Here is a 20591-nt window from a genome sequence, read left to right on the forward strand (position 1 = left end):
AGGCAGCTAGTTATCACCACCCACCGCCAAATTTTGGGCTACTCTTTTACCAACGAATAGTGGGATTGACCGTACAATTATAACGCCCCCACGGCTGAAAGGGCGAGCATGTTTGGTGCGACCGGGATTCGAACCCGCGACCCCCGGATTACGAGTCGAACGAATAAGAAACGTACGTAACATAATAAATCAGGGACTCATCCGAGATAAATCGTAATAGGTAAGTATTTTTAAGTGTCGTGTAAACTTTCCGTTACACTGTGGGTTTTTAAAAAAATTAATTTTGTATACATCTTTTTTGCTTTTCAGTTAACAAAGCTGGAATAGAAATTGAACTATTATATTATATTCAACATTATGACTTTTATTCGATTGTACTTTCAATCACCCATAAATCTCATCGTCTAATTAATCACTATAGTTCATACGAACTGTTATAGTATAGTTATAATTATAAATCTACCTCTGTCTGTCATGACCAATCTCATTAGCAGTGATAACAGTCATTGACAGAGTAACGTTTTGAAGTTAATCTGATAATCTTTCAAAATTCCAAGATAACGAAAGCTTGACGTGATTATTCTTTAGTTTCGCTCATGATGGAAGAAAATTTCACGTTTTTTTTTTAGCAAAGAACACGTAAAATAATTATTAATATTTGTCTTAGTTTTAAATTATTCCATCAATATTTGTTTTTCGTTTTATATTATCATATTAATCTTATTTTTTCTTCGTTTCAAATTATTTATTAATACATTTTAAGTTATCACATTAATCATTTCTCTTCGTTTTAAATTATCACATTTATCTTTTTTAATTCGTTTTAAATTATCACATATATCTTTTATTGATTTTAAATTATCACATTAATCTTTTCTCTTAGTTTTAAATTATTACATTAATTTTTATTCTTCGTTTAAAGTTATTACATTAAACAGAAAATGGCTTGTATTTCTTGTTCTTCCTTGCCTGATCTATTAGAGATATTTTGGGAAAACATTATATGAACATTTTTTGTTGTTTTTATTGACAATAATCTGCGGAGAATTACTCAGTATAGAGTCAATCGTTAGCTTGATACTGTTAATCACTAAGCTAAAATAAACTGTGCACTCGATGACTCAGAAGTGCCCCCAAGTGGCACAGCGCTTTGTCTGCAGCTTCTTAGTGCTATAAACCGGATTTCGATGCCCGTGGTGGGCAGAGCATAGATAGCCCATTGTGTAGCTTTGCGCTTAATTCTAAACAAACAGACTCAGAAGCTAACTGCAGCACAGTAATACCACAGCATATGATCTATTACGCATGCGCACTTCCATTCAGCTCATATAAATAAACTATAGTCGATATTTTGTACAACAGGGTATTAAAAGCTTTTTAAATAGGTTTAACGCGCACCTATCTTTAGATAGATATACAAGCATTTAAGATATTTATTTCAAACAAACTTATTCAGTATATCTATGTATTAAACTTTTTGATATCCCAAACCAAAAATGGTTATATATTTCTCGAAAAAAACACACTAAAAATAGGCAAACGATAACAAAAAAAGCAGGAATGAAACGAATCTTAATGGACGAAGCTTGAAAAACTTTGAAAGTTTTCATTTTGAACAAACTAATAAACACTGAAAAACTAAATGAGTTTGGTTAAAATTCAAACCAAAGATCATACTCAAGTGACAGTGTTAATTTATCCCTTTATCGGCATAAGAAATGTAATTACTAACATACTTTAATATAAACTACGTTATGATTTAATTCACACAGTTCACAGAAATATATTCTATAGAGGGGTATTTATTTCTTATGTTTAGAAGTGTTTTTATGCTAAAAGATGTTATGATATATAATGAATTAAAGGAACAAGATAAGTATAAATACCAAGAGTTAAACAACTCACTTTATTAGAGATCTTTCATTGATCACATTTATTCTGATTTTTTTCAGTTTCGCACTACTGTTCAGTTTTCATAGTAAAGAGAATGTAGAGGTCAAATTTAGACCACACGTCTTGACGAACCTTTTACAGATATTCCAAGACTATGTTCAGGCAGAAAGAAGCAACAGTCCGTTGGAGCTGCGTCGGTGGACTTGAGAGTTATGTAGTCGATTCCGGCTTCTTTGACAATTTTGTTCGTAAAAAGAGCTCTCGATTTCTAGTTATCGAAGAAAGCTTAAACCGTTGTTTATTGTCATGGTGACGGTAAAAAAAAAGATTTACCGAACTTTTTTTGGGTCGGAGAATTCTCATTCGTAACAGTAGTCTTCATATTACGGAGGAAGACGTTGCTCCAGATAGGTTTAGCTTGTTGTTGTTGTCATTAAACATAAAACTACACAAAGGGCTATCTGTGCTTTGACCATCACGGGCATTGAAATTCGGTTTCTAGGAGCATAAGTCCTGCTGTGCTACTGGTTTAGATTGTTATTTTGTAGCGTGTTCCTATTCTAAGCCACAATTCAACCACGGCAGCATTGCATTGTCGAAAGGTTGAGAATTCGTCGTGGACCAAGTATGTAATAATCATGTCGATCGTGGCGGCGACAAGCCATTAAACAGTATTTATATTTATTAATAAACGTCTTTTCTAAAATTGGTCTCTTGACCAGAGAGAAAGCATCCATTCAGCAGTACCCTACTACTTATTTGTTATGTTAAGAGATTGACTGTCACTCTTATAATGTTCCCACAGCTTATAATTTAGGGGATCTTTTGCGGTATCGCACTAATTTGAACTTAGTTCATCAAGCTCCGAAATCGAGAGCTTGACCAAAGGTCCAACAGCTCTATATAGATATAAAATTATTTAGAAAATTTGTTTCATACAAAATCATTAAGTATATCTATTTATAATACTTCTTGATATTGTAGATTGGATATGTACACACATATATATAAAATAGCTGGGGTACCCGTTCTTTTGACGGAAGTTATGTAACTTTATGATTAATGATAGGTTATCTAAGAGTATGAAAAGTTGCTTCCCTTATATGTAGTCCCCCGCTGGTACAATGGTGAGTCTACGGATTTACAACGCTAATCACAGGGCTCGATTCCCTTCGGTGGACTCAGCAAATAGCCTGATGTGGCTTTGCTGTAAGAAAAACACATACACACACCCTTATATGTAATTGTAAAAAACGCAAATTCGCCCATAAAACTGCAAAGCATAAAATGTGAAACAACAACTTTGTATGTATTTCTGCATGGACCAATCAAATATACATACCAACTTTGGCGAAGATTCATTAACAGGGTCGAAGCAGTTACATGGACAGACAACACACAGTAATATTTTACTGACGTGTATATATTTCTCGAAGAAATATAACTAAAAAGTAGACAAAAATAACTAAAAAACATAAACGAAACGAATTTTGATGGATGAAGCTTAAAACTTTAATTATTTTTTTTCATTTTAAACAAACTATTAAATGCTTTAAAATGTATTTTAGTTTGGCTAAAAAAAACAATGATTCGAAACTTCAATGTCTTTCTTCATAAAACAACGTACAATTGATACAAGATACATCGATCGTCTACTCTGAAGCTTAATTTTCTGTATTTCATAAAATATATACAATTCTACCTGTTTTAAGATTATCAAAGTATTTTGTCATGTACGTATCTAAAGTCGTATATCTTTTCTTTACAAATCCAAATATGCTACTACTGCGATTGAAACACATTTTTATTAATAATTTCTTATATATATTGCGAACCTTGTGTCTGTTCGAGCTTTCGTCTGCCTCTCGTTTACGACGGTATTTCCCGCGCTGCGTTTGATAAGCAGCGTGCGCAGGCAAAGCTCAACAATCATTTTTGAAATGACAGAACAGATATGAATAATGTTGATGCCAAATTTTATTTCACAAGCAGGATATTCTACACTGAAATGTTATAAATTAATTACAATACCTTTCACATTTCAAAATGTGACGTAACTTGAATAAAAATCTAAATTTACGGTATGTTATTGTTGAACGGCTCTTAGCTCAAAAAATAAATTTCGCCATGCACGGTTTAAGTAGCTCAGATTTTTGTCTCTGAGTGAAACCAAGAGCGTGATATAATTAACCTTTTTAAAGTCCGTGAAATAATTTAAATTGATAGATTTTTTTGGTCACTGGGGACGTGTACTTTTGCTTGTGGTATCATGTAGAATAGTTGTAGTAAAAATCTTTGGAAGTCGGTTATTTTAGTTTTTAATTTAGATTTAACGTAATTAATATTTAAATAAAATATTACTATCGTATGTTATTTTTCCTTGTATTTACGGCCTCAATTGAATACATTGTATGTGTTTTCTTATAGTAAAGCCACATCAGGTCATATGCTGAACCCACCGAGGGGAATCGAATCCCCCTGATTTTAACGTCGTAAATCCGTAGACTTACCACTGTACTAGCGGGAACGATTGAATAAATTTTGATGAAACAGACTTAGTGGTGGTCAGGCCTAATCATTTATTGTAAAATTAATCTATAAACAATAATTATTGAGGTCCATCAAAACGGAATGGAATGAACAACCTTCATGCGATACTAAAGTATCCCTCTGTAATATCTATCACACTCAGGAACATTGGAGTTTCTATTCTTAGAAGTGAAAAATTGGAGTTTTTCTCCTTAGATTTGGAAAATTGGAGTTTCTTTCTCTACATATGAAACATTGGAGTTTCTTTCTTTAACAGAGAACACTGGAGTTTCTCTCCTTTGACGTGAAACATTGGAGTATCTCTTCTAATACGTGTAAAATTGGAGTTTTTCTCTTTCTGTTAACTAATTTGAGAGCTCTTGGAAGTTTATGTATAATTAAAGATCTTAATTAGATATACAAGAAAGATTTATAACATTCAAACAATCCGAAAGGGTACAAGTGAAAACTAAAAAAACAAAATAGATTGCATTAGCTTTTTCTTGAAGATTGTAAGATTTTCGTGTTATTCTAAGGCTTTTATGATATGTGTAGCGTCTCACAGTATTAAGGTAATAAACAATAAAGCTTACAAACAGTTTTTATGAAATGAAACACAATAAAATTGAATTAGCCAGAACTTTTTCTAAAGAATTGCAATGAGCGAAATTAAGTTTAAAGACTAGAGTTTTATTTGTTGAATGCAGTTCACTTGAATAAAAGAGTAGGGACCACAAACGATAAGTATCGTAAACATTTAGACAATTACAAACATTACAGCAGTTAGAGGGAAGTAATAGCATTAGCTTTGTTAGCAATCCCGATTCGGTTATTAAGCATTTGTTTGATTATAAATAAACTGATGTAGAAACGAAAATAAAAGTTTTTGTGCCTTTTTATTTAATTCCGGAGAAATTAATATTTCATGTCTTATTTTTGTGTTTAGAAAATTAAAAAAAAAACCTTCCAGTTATTCTAAATGTATTCTCTCTTTTCTATAATCTTAGAATCTATATAGTTAGTTTTGATTTGTTTTCTTGTTAAGGCGTTCGACTCGTAATCCGAGAGTCGCGGGTTCGAATCCAGGTCGTACCAAACATGCTCGCCCTTTCAGCCGTGGGGACGTTATAAAGTTACGGTCAATCCCACTATTCTTTGGTAAAAGAGTTGCCCAAGAGTTGGCGGTGGGTGGTGATGACTAGCTGCCTTCCCTCTAGTTCTACACTGCTAAATGAGGTACGGCTAGCACAGATGTGTCTCGAGTAGCTTTGTGCAAAATTCAAAACAAACAAATCTTAGTAAATGCGTTGAAAAAGGAGAACGATGCACTAGAAAAAGAACTGTTTGACTTTTAGAGGGTAAATTAAACATAAAAAATATTTTCCAACCAACCAAAGGTGATGGTACTTTATTCTTCACACAAGAAGTTTGTTTTTTGTTAATCACAAAGTTACACAATAGGCTATTTATGCTGTGTCCACCACTGGTATTAAAACGCGATTTTTAGTGTTAAAAGCCTTCAGACTTGCCGCGGAGCCACTGGGGAGCGACTAAAAGAAACGTTTGTACTTTTTTAAGAAATAGCAGTGAGATTATGAGGTTAAAGAAAATACCCCACTGGCATAAGAGTTTTTTTTTTTTTTTCGCGTAAAGCTATATGAAGGCTATCTGCGCTAGCCATCCCTAATTTAACAGCGTAAGATTAAAGGGAAGACAGCTAGTTACCACCGCCCAAGTGAGTTCAGGGACGGGAATTCGAACTTGCGACCCGCTGATTGCGAGTTGTACACTCTAACTGTCAGGCCATTGTAGGTCTACACATTATATGATTTGTAAGTGTTATTCTTCTGTGATTGTTGATTCATTCTCATCTTTTAAATACGAAACATTTGCTGGAAAAGTAGTGCATTTGCTTTAACGTTTTAATAGCAGAAAAAAGGAAAGTGAAGATTGAAAATTTCAAATTTTTACCGGCTTTTAGCTATCCATAGCTCAAGTAATTTCTTAAACATTAACCGCTGAATATTCCCTATTCATGTGTGGTTTATTACGGTAGAATAACATACTTCAAAGAACTGGGCAGAACATGACCCAGAAGCTCGCGTCTCGTTACCGCAAAGGAAAAGAGAAAAGCAAGGCACCCCCTTGTAATAGTAGCAGTCATTCTTCCTGATAGGAGTAGCCCAAGAGTTGGCGATAAGTGATGTTGACTAGTTTCCTTTTCTGTAGTCTCTCACTTCCAGATTAGGTACGATTAGAGCAGATAGCATAAGTGTAGCTTTGCGCGAAATCTAACAAATCCTTATACGGGGGTTTTTATCAAGAGATGGTGTGACAGGTAAGAGATATTTATTTAAATTCTACTTATCCAACCCACAAAATTTGTATGTTTATTTTTGAATTTCACCCAAACTACACTCGGGCCATTAGCGCTAGGCGTACCTAATTTAGCAGTGAAAGACTAGGGTAATGGCAGGTAGTTATCACAATCCACTGCCAACTTTTGGGCTATTCTTTTACCAATGAATAGTGGGATTGACCGTCACATTATAACGCCCCCACGACTGAAAGGGCGAGCATGTTAGGTGTAACAGAAATTCGAACCCGTTATCTTCAGATTACGAGTCGAGCGCCCTAATCACCTGTCCATGGTGGGCCTGGTAGTATATGAGAACTTAAGCTGAAAATGTATTTGTTTAAACTAAAGCAAGAAAAAATATTCTTTATAAATTCGAATGGAAACAGATTAAACCCATTGGAGCGCCTGCAGTGAATCTATATTGTTTGCCCAAATCACGAAAAATTGATGTCCTTTATGTCCTATAGTCTCTAATTTAACTAATTAAATAAGTTAATAAAACTCTAAACAATTTCTTGCAGTTACTAAGTTGCCCTTACAAGAATGAGTCTTTCTTCATCTGATGATGAGAGATTTAGTTTTATTTTAAAACATTTCTTCAAAAGGTTCAAATTTAAAAATTGATAATACATCAATGAGCAAGACTGAAGGGCTTGCCCACCGTTGGGATATCATAAGTCTATGGACTTTTTAAAACACTAAAATCTGCGGTGGATACAGCAAACACCTGAAGCTGGTTTTACTCTAAAACAAACAATCTGATTGATTTGGTAATGGTTGAAAGTTAGTTTTAACAGTGGCTAACTTTATCATGTATTTTTATGAAAAAATAATGGTTTAATGAACTCCCTGACAATTTTAAACCAATTTATTACGTGAGGTATGTAATGATGATGTTATGTCATTTTTAAATCAAAAAGTGATATTTTTACTCCACTAGTATCTGAATAACAAGCATACTTAATATTACGTTTACTGTTTAATAGGAATTTAAATCAAGGTTATCTGGTTATATACTTTGGACTTTATCATAAGCCTTATTCTTTGGGGGATGCTCGCGTACTTTTCAAAGTTTTTCATCTGAGTTCAGTTTGTTGAACAAATAAATTACTAGCTGTCATGAATTGCTTCGAAGAAGAAATAATTTTCTCAGGTTTAGCAATAATAAATAAACACGAGAGCAATTTCATTAAAGTAACATCAGTGAGTCCAGTGGTTTGGGAAAAAGAATGGATCTTACTTTTATGTTACTATCAAAGCTAAAGTCCAGATAATGAAGTTAATTGAATCTGTCATCCATAATTACAATTAAAACGTGTCCTTAAACTAGTTATTGAAATTAAACATATATTTATCTTTGAAGGTAGTTTATTAAAATATAAGTTTTTATTGGTTGTTTATGTCCATGCAGCAGTATGAAATATGAGATCCATCACTGGTTGTCAAGCTGCAAGTATAATATAACACCTAACGTCGTCTCCTGGTGGAAAAACGGTAAGTTTAAGGACTTATAATGTTAAAATTCGAGGCTCGATTACTCGTGGTGAACACAGCAGATAGTTTAATATGGCTTTGCAGTAAAACACAAACAAACGAACACACATCGTCTGTACCTGAGCATACATTCAGCAAGCATTACGTATTCCATTGTAACAGTTTAAGACATTTGTTTTAAGTTTATAAGTAAAGCAACAATTGAACAATAATTTAGAGTAAATGAAAGTTTTTAATAGTTAACCTATATTATTTGTCGTAACTTACGGAGTTAAGATGTTTCATTTTTATTACAGTTGTAATGAAAATATTTTGGTCTCATAACTGCAACTAAATCATTAAGACATAAAAGTGTTTTCAATACGAACATAAATAAAAGGCAAATAAAACACGTCGGATTATTCGGTTTGATTAGTGTACTTCCACGTCTTTAAATTGTCTTTATATTTTACACATTTTCCTTGTTTAAAATAATAAATAAATTAGCATAATTAAACAACAAAAGTTACTTGTTGAAAATGAACGTCCCCAATTATACATCGTCAATTTATTTAATGGTGTTTTTAACCAATGTTTTATTGATATTGAAACTTGATTAATGGTCGAAAGTACTTGTGTATATGCACATTCGATCATTTAAGTCATATTATTTTGTGTATATGTACATTTGATCATCTACTGTAAGTAATATTATTTCGTTGAAATTAACTGAACACATTGAATAAGAAGACATAATTACGAACAATATGTAATTGTTAAGTATGAATTTCTTCTACTCATTTAAGAAACTAAGAAGTATTGTCAAGAACGAAGTATTTTTTTGTTTGTTAGATTGGAATTGGATTGCAGTTTAAAACAGTTATATATCTTCAGAAACGAATTAGTATTCCGAATAACACTAGTAATAGTACTTTACTAATCCAGTCAAGTAACAATCCTCAAAGACAAAGCTGTAGCACTGAATATAATTACCAAGCAAATTATTGTTTTGTCATCATGTCGTTGACTTTTCCAATACTTTATTAAAATAAAATCTGTCGTTGTAACAGGAACCTTTATTACTCATGTGAATCGACTGAAAACGATATGACTCGTTCTTTTTTCAACTTTATCTCATCAGCCATAATTACATGATAATACGTCATTCTAAGTCTCTTCAGTAAATACAGGAAACAATCCCCAGTTTTGCATAATATTATATATTTTTGGCTATCGATTGACTCTAAAAGGTATCTTAATAACATGCACACATATATCTTTTTGTGTGGTTGTTAAAAAAAAGAAATTTTAAAGAAATATTTGCTAAATTAGGGTAGCTGATAAAGAATATTTTAATTATATTTCAACTAGATAGTATAACCAAAGTTGTTGAACATATAGAATTCGAAGTATCTTTATTGCGTAATAGAAAGGCAGATTAATATTCAGCAGAGCACCCTATGAAATTAAGGCTTCGTACGAGGATTAAAACTTATTTTATCATTAAGATTTGTTAGTTCGTATAATCATAGATGGATGTTAAAATTCTTCTCGCAAAATACATGGGAGTCTGAATTTAAAAGCTATTATAAGTACATTTTGTTTCAGCAGAGACATTTCGTAAGAGTATTCATTTTATAAACATTATTCAAGCTGAGTAGGTTAATAGGGTTATAACAGAAAAAAAGAAAGTAAAGCCACAAAACTTGCATTTAATTTTATATGTATAGTACTTTACACTATACTACTGGAAATTAAACTGTAAGTCGGTTACATAGGGATGATGAATAACTGAAATGCAGTTAGTGAGGTGTAAATATTGTTGATTTAGAAGTTACGATGAATTCTAAATATTTTTCAACATTGTAATGGTTACTTGATTTGGAACGTTTCAACGTAAGAAAATAATCAAATATTTCTTAAATTCGCGTCTCTCGGGGTATAATTTGTGAAATCAATATCACAACAAGCGCTTTTATATCTAAATAACAAACACCGAAGTACATAAAAAATAATTTGATATGTGTTTAGATCTATACTATTTGCAACATTATTGGTGTAATTAGTGCCATTAAGTCCAGTAAAAGCAGTATTTTGAATTGTTTGTTTCAGAATATTCGTGCAAATCTTTACTAAAATCACTAACTTCGTTCCATGTAGTCTACAGAAATAAAAATACGAGCAACTATTTAAGAGCAGTCTTTGTGTAGTTCTGCAAACATATACATACAACAATGTGACTTTCGTCGACTTGGGTAAAATGATTCTTTTAGGTTATTTATTTATTTTTGGTATAAAAGTTACAGTTGTCTGTATATTTGAACTAGTTAATAGACTTTTCTAGCAGGGTTCCTTGCCATGTTATTGCTCCTTTCGAGTCATTTAATCTTCTGTGAAAAGAATGTTATCGATTTATATTACCATAGTAAAATCATAACAACACCATGAAGTAAAAATTCTTGTTTCGTGCGCTACAATGAACAATGATGCAAATCACGACGGTTTTGGTTTCAGATGAAATAATCAATATTATTGTAATGTCAACATAGCTTGTCAATTATTTTAAGTTTTCGAAATAGAAAGTAGGATAAAGTAAGTATGTGACATCGTTGGTGTGGCAGTTGATGAAACCAATACAAAGTGAACATTTAAAGGACGGTTTCTGTATCTCACGCTCTATTATTTCTGGAAAAATATTTTACACAACCTCTTAATTTTATTAACAAAAGGAAAAAAACTAATGTTTTCGGTTTTATAATGTTTTCACAGAATGTCAAAATAATTTTGTAGGTTTTCCATCTCTTGTGTTTCCGTACCTTTAAAATCAGTAGTTTAGACACAAAAAACAAAATTGAACAAAAAAAATAACAAATTTCTCATACTAAAAAGGAAATAATATTTCTGCTTGATGCAATTTTCATAGAATAAAATGTAATGAAATCACATTTCTGAAAGTTTTCTGGGGATTAAAGATTTATCAATAAATAAAAACTCATATGTCCTGCAATAGAATAGCAGTTAGTTTCCGGACTCGCAGTGCAAAAGTCCAGGGCTCGATTCTCCGCGATGGACACGACAAATAGCCCAATGTGACTTTTCCCTTAAATAAATCAAATAACGCTATGTAATGTATTTTAAACTAATTTTCATTAAAACTTAACACTGGATCTCCTCCATAATCAGAAGAGCTTTTGTAACTGGGCTGAGCTGGGATGTATCCAGTTTTAAAGAAACTTAAACAGAATGTAACATACGACGAAATATGACGATTACAATTTACAGTTTCTAACTCTGAGAAACATTTACTGAGTGTGACTGGCCACAACATTGTTAATGTCTTCTTGTATAACAGGTCCGCTACTTGAGCCTTCTTCTTCTTTGCCTATTGTTGCATCTATTTTTCAGTCAGACTAGGACCCGACAGATCTTCAGCAAGTAGCTTCAAGCTCCACTGACCGTGACTGGAATATTACTATTCATCACCAGCCAACATTACTCCCTCAATTACCCACGTGTCCAATGGTTCCGAGATGTTTGACTAGCAACCCGTGCGGCTGTGAAAGTGATCACTAAGTAATTTTTGACAGCCTCTGTTCATGTAAATCCAAAGATGCTGTGGAAGCACCCAATAAAAGGTGTAATGTTGACAAGAGCAGTACTGGTAATAATAGTATTCTTCCGCCTGATCAGAAGAACAACGTCTCCCACTTTAAAAATACAATGTTAAAACGTCACATAATTTGATTTGAAAATCTTAACGAGGTAATTGATTATTTTGGGCGACCACGCCGGAACTAAGTGTCTCTGTGATTGCTCATAACCGAAATACCTCACCATCATATGGATTGCACGTTTTGATACAGTACAATCCAGATTTACCAATGGACATGCAACATCTTCAAAAAACAATTACTGCATTTCTTTTCCTTCTACCTAAAAACACCACTTTGAGTCTGGTTAAGAAAGAGAGCTTTTGTGTTAAACTAATACAAATAATCTCGTATCTTGATATTTTCATGACGAATTTGTCCACAAGGTAAGATGTTTGAACTATTAACTATAACGAGGATAAACATTCTAACTGATATTATTCTATACAACTACTGACTGTACTATAATAGTGAATTAGAATCCCTGTTACATTTTCAGATTTCTTTTGATTAACTGAAGAGTGAATTTATTGTAATGAACTACATATGTAATAAAAAAAGCATTATTTTATTCTTTACTCTTATATTTTTATTTTGTGAATTATATTGGAACAATACATTTTCAAGTAAAGAAGACGATGTGTTTCGTAACAAGCACCCGAATTTATACTTAAAGGTTCGTGTGGAAAGGTTTGCTAATTGTTAGAATACACTCCTGGTGGTAGGAACCGTCACTTTTCTTACACAGCAGCTACAGGTGATAGAGATTCCAAGTGTGATCCTCAGAGTGTGGCATGGAAGAGTGTATAATAATGTTGAAATATTAATAGTCTAAAGAATTTCTTAAATTTAGGGAGTACGACATTGTCAAAACTGTCTCGTAAAAAAGACGTTTATGATTTTCTTGGCTATTATCTCTGAATCATATATACTCTGGCTAAAAACACCTGCCTATTACACCCACCAACTCTACAGTTGAGTCGACAACAATTAGCGCTTTTTATGTCAGTTGCCATAAAAAACAGTCATCCAAAATAAAAGCAAGCAATGAACTTCGAAGGTTTTTTTCTCTAGACATTGATTATTTTTTCTCTAACATTAATTTGAACCTTTAAAATATCATGAGAGCCGAGGTTTATCTTGGGTATGATACATAATTTATTGCAATCTGTCCCTAAAAATCTTACGTGTAAATCCATCGACGACGAATTTAAAAAAAATTTAATTACCAGTTAAATGGATAATTACCCTACCTTATCGTTTAGGTTAATATAAATTGTAAAGTATATTCGGTGTTTATTATTTTATCATAATTTGGTTTATGTTTTGTGTGTGTGTATATATATATATATTTATATATAACAGTTACGTGCTTTCCTTTGCAAAGCGCACACATACATATATTTTAAATATATTTTTCCATCAGAATGTTTACAGTATGTTTTAGATATAAATACCGCTTTTTCTCATTTAAGACATCAAATATGGTTTATCAGTTTATTTACCGTTGTAAACAATAATAGTTCGAAGAAGTCACCGCGAGGTAGCTGCAGACTCATGGTGAAAAAAACGTGTAAAGGTATGGACAACACATTGATCAAGCGTATTGGAAAACGCCTTTGGTGAGTATGACGTAGACGCCCATTCAAATTACTTTAATATCTGAACTAAAGCCAATGACGAAAAAGCCGACGTGTGAAAAAGAGCTTATTCAATTATAAGTAGAGGCCGCAACTTTAAGAAGTTAGTTGAGCATATAATTCGCTGTTAAAGTAATAAAATAAAGGAAACTCTTTCAACTAACGCATTCTAAGTTAAACTTTCTAGTCCAACCGTTACCTAAAAGAGATAAACAAATATTCTTCACTAGTTATGTTCCGATTACTGTTTGATGACACAGCCTGGTTAAGGTTAGATTTCATATAACTTATTTTTGAATTAGTTTTACAACGCGCACAGTATTTTTCTTTCTTTCTTTTTGGTTTGGCTATTCTTCACCTAGTGCTTGACGTCATAGTCTTTTTTATTTTGCATTCTGAAATTATTTGTACTTGCAGGTTCCATGGGTACTTTTGTCGAACATCCCAGAGTTGAACATATCTTTACCTCAGATAAAAAATAAAGTAAATTAAGTAGTTTTGCCAACATTTATTACATAAAATTGCAGTTCAAGAAAAAGAAAAAAATTAATGTAAAAAACCCTCCTGAAACAATATAATTGTGAAGAATACATTTACCTACTGGTTTACGGAAGTGTTGTTACCAAAACATTTTTACACACATTTCATATGAACTTATTTCATTTGTTTGTTTGATGGATTTTGCTATATGAGGAATATACGCGCTAGCCATATCTAATTTTCACGTGATAGACTTGCGGGAAGGTAACTAGACAAAACCACCCACTGCCAATTCCTTGGCTGCTCTTATCAGATTGAATGATGGTATGTGTTTGTAATTCTTATATCGCATCCACGGCCCCAAAGTGCAGAGCGCAGTGTTTGTTTTTTGTGTTTTTTTCGGGGGAGGAGTAACGGATCTTCACATCCACAGTCCACCATGCTATAGCCTTAGCCCGTCAACTTTTTTTATAAACAAACTCTTATATATAACTATGTATGTTATCACTTTAAAGTTATTTTTAAATAATTAAAATCGCATTCATTTCTGAAATGCAAATTTTGTTTTTATATACTTTTGCACAAGTATGTACAGAACTCGAACAATTTCAGTAATATTATGTTAGTTTTGGATATTATATAAAATGATCAATGCTTAATAGCTTTCGAGATGTTTCTTCGGTAATTATAATTGACTTTTGAATACTATGCATGTTATATTCGTTAGAGTCGGTTAGTTAAGAAAAAAATTAATAAAAATATGTTTGTTTTTTGGGAAATGTTGACAACAACCATTGTTATACAGTACTTGAACATGAGTGAAGCAGTTAATAGTTTAGATCGTACTACCTTACACAACTTACCAGCACATTTCGTGTTAAATACAAAAACTATTCGTGGTTGCGCGTATACTGAACGATTTTTGTTTATCAAATGAAATCATATTTCATAGTAATCCATTATAATCTATTTACGAATAAACTGGTTCGTTATCGGTTTCCTCTCAGACCCCCAGTGGCTCAGAGGTATGTCTATGGAATTACAACGCTCTAAACTGGGTTTCGATACCCGTGGTGGGCAGAGTACAGATAGCCCAGTGTGTAGCCTTGTGCTTAATTCAAAACAACAACAACAGTTTGTTGTAAAAAGTGCCTGATGATAAATTTTAATTAACCAACATATATAAATCCAGTCTTCTAAAGATTTTGAAATTTAATATGGATTTTTTAACTGGACAGTAAGGTGAAGAAAAAGATAATCACATGTGGTGCGAGTTAAAAGATGACTTGAAAAATTAAAAAATATTATTAATTTAAAATAAATATGTTTCTGAAAAGAGAAACGTATAAACATAGAAGAGCAAACCTAATTGTTACATTAAAAACGAAGAAGATAAAATTATGGATAAATCTTATAAAATTTACAGAACTAGAATACAGAGGTTTAGAAAAAAATACAAAATCAAGAAAAGCTTATGACACTCGAAGATAATGTTAAGACAATACGAATTTGTCAAAGCACGTTAAAAGTAGGCAAAATTTTAAAATAAAGTTCTGTCCCTTCAAAGATTCTTATGGCAAAGGGTTTTGTTGAAGACAGTGGTATGGTTTACTTTTTAAAGTCTCTGGAAATATCTGAATTGATGTTAGTTGTATAAATATTATTCCTTTGGTGGTAAATTAAAAGAATAAGAGAATATAAATAGATAAAACAAAGGTTAAACTGGCTCTTTGCTACTAGTGGAGTGTCTCAGGGATCAATGCCTTTTCTATTTCTTATTTAACTTAATGATATTCACAGGGCATAATTAGTAAATTAATGATGTTTACTGTACTGAGGATTTTGAGGCCTTGCAAAATAACTTCGATCGATTTTTATGTCGGACAGATTTTTCGAAATTGATCATTAATTTCAGTAAGTACAAGGTAATGCATTTGGTTTGACATAATTTAACCACACATTTTATATAGATAGGAATAAACTCATTAGCGTGACTGAAGAAAATCTTGGCTTAGTTGTAGACAAGTCATTCAAGCCGTCAATTCAGTTGCTTTACTGCTAGTAATAAAGCTAAAATAAGTTCGGGGTGTATTTACATTTATATTGATGACAGTTAAAAAGAGGTAGTTATATATCTATGCAAGCCAATCACTGGTTAGGCTCCACTTGGAATACTGTGTGAATTTTTGTTCTCCTTATCTAAGAAAAGATACTGACGTACTAGAAAACGTTGGGAAAAGAACTACTAAGATGGTTCCTGGGATGGAAGGATTGTGTTATAGAGAGAGGTAAAAATCTCTTAACTAATTTTTAAAGAAATTATTTAAGTAAGTTTTACTTATCTAACAGACCGTTTGACTTATGGAATGAGTTGGTGTCAATATTAGTGGATACTAGCAATTTACAAAAGGGCAATCAATGATTTCGTAAAATACATAGTTGCTTCAAATTTGTACTTTTCTCAAAGGTGGATGCGCAAGGACAGTCGTAAAGAACCATGTGATCCTCTGTTGTCCATATTTTGTGTTATCTGTTACACATAGACCATTAGATCATGTTATGAGACTATAGCATTCCACCTAATTCTGTAAAAGACAATTTATATATTGTCATTTGCAATTGGACTGGTAAGTAACCTCTAGTTACTGTTTGTTTTGCTGATGATCTTAAAATTGTTGGTATTTTAACTGACTTAAAATATGATATGCCAGGTTGAAAATGCTATATATCATCAAGCAATCGATAATCTTCAAAAGTATTTCAAGTTTTGAAAGTAACAGTAAGTAGTGGGCTAGAATAAATACCATTGTCCAACATGAATCCAGTGCAGTATTTCACTTTGAATTCAACCAGTTATTCAACTGGATGTGACGTTCAAGAGTGAAGACTGTTTTTAAGGTCAGAGGTGAAATAACAAGATGGAACAAAGTAATTAAAGTACAGGTATTGTACACTCTTTTTCTCCAATAGATGCTTTCTTTTTAAAGGAGAGGGGAGGTAGAAGCTCACACAGAGAAGAGGCATAAAGTTCTTTAGGTTTAACTTCGTCTATTTGTAAACCTAAAATTTGACGAAAGATTAGCATTTATAAAATTTGGTGCAGGCATGGACTAATATGGGTACCCAAGCCCAGAATATCCGAAACCTTAAAACACACAAAGTATAATATCTTAACATTATATAATGTTTATAAATATAAACATTTAAACACGTAAATATTCTTAATCATAATAACTTTTTGTTTGCCCATACATTGACTGTTGATATGTTACTATGTTTCTGTTATGATATGGGTTATATTTGGCCCTTGGATTTAATTGCTTTGTTCCAGGAAAACAAATAAGACCTCGATTCATTTTATATAGTAAGAGACTAGCCAGCGATGTTCTCCTCAAAAGAAAAACTCCTCAAAATAGCCAGTAATATTTATAAAATAAAATACCTTAAGTACGTCAAGGTTTCTAAAAAACCCTTAAGACACCAGCAAGAAAACAAACAACATTTTTTTACATATAAGCGTGAAACCTGTCAGTTAATCTAATGAAGTCATTATACAGGCAACTAGAATCATCCATTTTGAAAATGTACATCCCACAATAATAAGTGAAGAAAATAACTTTACACACACACACACACACACATATATATACACATCAAAATGATGTCATGAGAGTGCGATTTTGTTTTAGAGCTCCCAAATCTAATATAGGCACATTCGTTTGAAGTAGTAGTTAAGAAAAATGCTTTAAAGATGTTAACTTCGTATGTGATGTATTCATTGTTGTTTTAGTTGATCTGAAGAGGGTGAGCGAGCATGGGCCACTTCCGCTCAGCAGCAGGTTTCAGAAGTTTTTGGTCAAATATACGTTTCTTAATAAGTGAATATTCTACAATGAGAGGCGACTGGGCATAAGATTCGAGAAAATAAAGTAAAGAGACTGAAGTAAAAAATGTATGTTCTAGAAAGGACATGTATTTTCATATTAATTGTGGCCGTGTTTCTGTTCTGTCGATTTTCGTTATATCTCGGGCCTCACTACGTTAGAATAGACCAAAACTGACACTCTAGTTGTACAAATATGCCCGAAAATATTCTAAATATATATACATATATAAATGAACTAAATAAAATCATAGTTTATTAGAGAACTTGTTGATGGGCACGTGATATTGATAGCAATATACCTGGCACTCTTTTTATGAAATTTTATTGTTATAGTGCCTTCTCGTGACACTTGCAAAGAATAAATATACTCGCATTAAGATTTTCTGGAACTGTTAATTAGCTTTGCCATATTCATATACTTAGTAATCCAGATGTGTTTCCACTTAGGGACGATAGTGGTCGCTAGTGGCGCTGATGTGAAAAGATTGTATATGATCTTCGATCAATCAGTCAGTTGCTTTGCATGTTCTATTTCTCGGCTTTGTGGTAGAACAGTATTTCCTAAATACCATAGAAGGGGGAACTTTACATAAACTACTTGTTTTACTATACATTTATGAAGTTTACCTATCGATTGTTCGGAAAATAAAAGAAATTTGTTCCATGAGTATAACTGTAAATGTATCTGTACCACTAACTCTGAAATCAAGAGTTCTCTGTGCTATTGTATTATTCACTAATTAGTGTTGCCTCTAAAAACAATTACATATTGTATTGTTATAAACTCCAATTTATTACCATGTAACTATAATAATGTGGTCGAATATATGGGTCTCCCGATGGGACGGGCCTGGTATGGCCTAGCGCGTTAAGGCGTGCGCTTCGTAATGTGAGGGTCGCGGGTTCGCGCTCGAGTCGCGCCAAACATGCTCGCCCTCCCAGCCGTGGGGCGTTATAATGTTACGGTCAATCCCACTATTCGTTGGTAAAAGAGTAGCCCAAGAGTTGGCGGTGGTTGGTGATGACTAGCTGCCTTCCCTCTAGTCTTACACTGCTAAATTAGGGACGGCTAGCACAGATAGCTCTCGAGTAGCTTTGTGCGAAATTCCAAAAACAAACAAACAAACCCGATGGGACAGCAGTAAGTCTGCAGACTTATAACGCTAAAACCTGGGGTTCGATTTCCTGCGATAGACACGTCAAATAGTCTAATGAGGCTTTAATCTCAAGAAAACAAGCATATCGAACGTTTGGCTACAGTGGGATAAAGTGAATAAATAAGTGTGATGTAAATGTTAGTGAGAAGCAATAAAAATAGAATATTTCATGTACATGTTAATGACCAGGATTAGGTAAAATATAGGGATTTTAATGTAAGAAAGATTAATGTTAAATTGACATTAATAGTTAGTGAAGTGAACAATAACTTTATGGAGAAGGTCGAATTTGGTTCGAATTTCAAGTAAATCTGCTCGCTTTCCATAATATAACAGTGTTAAATAATTATTCAACACTACCCACCACCAACTCTTGCTTGAGCTGCTCTTTTAGTAACGAACATAGGGATTGACCTTTACGTTATAACTTACCCACGGCTGAAAGAGAGAACATGTTCGGCGACAGGGTTATGAACTAGTAGATTGCAAGTCAATCTCAGGGACGTTTGAAGCCAGCCAGGTAAATAAATATCTGAGGAAAGTTTCAGAAGTATGTAAGTAAATTGGTATCTGATGGAAATATTCAGGATCAGGTAAGCGAACAAAAATCTGACGGAAATATTTTGAGTCAAGTGTATAAATGGAGATCTGATGGAAAGGTTCAGACACACGTGAGTAGATAAATATCTAACTGAAAAGAAAAGAATCAGCTGGGCAAATAGGTTTCTGTTTAAAGGGTAAACAATTAGAAAGGTAAATAAAGATGTGACAGAAAAATGAGCACAGACACCTTATAGAGACATCTAATAGCACTGGATTTGTAGTGATGATTTTTTACATGCTGTCGTGGGTAATAGCAAATCTTTTTTACAGACTTGAGTCCTAAGTAAAAGTCACTAGTTTATTAAGCTTAGATCGGAAAAGTTGTAGTAAAATATTAAAGTTTTTCATAAAACTCCACTATTGGAAAATGAATTCCCGGCTAATAAGTTGTGTCTGTGAAGGATGTGAATAGATAAGAATCTGTCTGGACTTTTTGGCACAGAGGGTATCATCAATTTTGTGTAGATCACCGACACCGCCGGCTAAAATATAGCTCCAGAACTTTTACTGATCGTCTAACCATATTTCACTATTTTGTGACTGTGATACAGTTCTTCTCTCTAATGTCAATCCGTCGTTGATTGTTGTTGACCATTTTAAACTCGGATTTATTTGTAAGGATCACATGCCTGTAGCTTTGTCCGTTCCCCATTTGTGGCCCGGTTTTAATTTCAACTTATTGATTTAATAAACTCTTCTCAACAGTGGTTTTCGAGATAATCTGAGTCCACAAAAATTGTTCCCATCTAATATGTATCTTACTGCTCTAGAAGTAACATTTGCACTTGTATTAATAGTAGGGCCTTTTATAAAAGCTGTTTCACATCTTGTATAAAATACACTCTAAGATACTTAAACATTTGTGTAGAGTTTCGGTTTTCTACCTTTTTCTATTATAAACAGTGCCAATTTCACATATCC

The 20591-nt window shown here is 32.9% G+C and overlaps 1 protein-coding gene across 5 annotated transcripts in view; it reads left to right on the forward strand.

Moving 5' to 3' along the window:
* Positions 1-20591, forward strand: part of LOC143230707 (glucose transporter type 1-like) — a 320532-nt gene that overhangs the window by 18521 nt on the left and 281420 nt on the right. For 4 of the 5 annotated variants that reach the window (XM_076464724.1, XM_076464720.1, XM_076464719.1 and 1 more), the window contains exon 2: positions 8193-8275. The gene's annotated coding sequence lies outside the window, so the exon portion shown is untranslated. Of the gene's footprint in view, positions 1-8192; positions 8276-11659; positions 12463-20591 lie in introns of those variants that run through there. The other variant, XR_013016603.1, reaches the window with a different exon arrangement.

This window comes from Tachypleus tridentatus, chromosome 10 (assembly GCF_004210375.1).
Source record: "Tachypleus tridentatus isolate NWPU-2018 chromosome 10, ASM421037v1, whole genome shotgun sequence".
Classification (NCBI taxonomy): domain Eukaryota; kingdom Metazoa; phylum Arthropoda; class Merostomata; order Xiphosura; family Limulidae; genus Tachypleus; species Tachypleus tridentatus.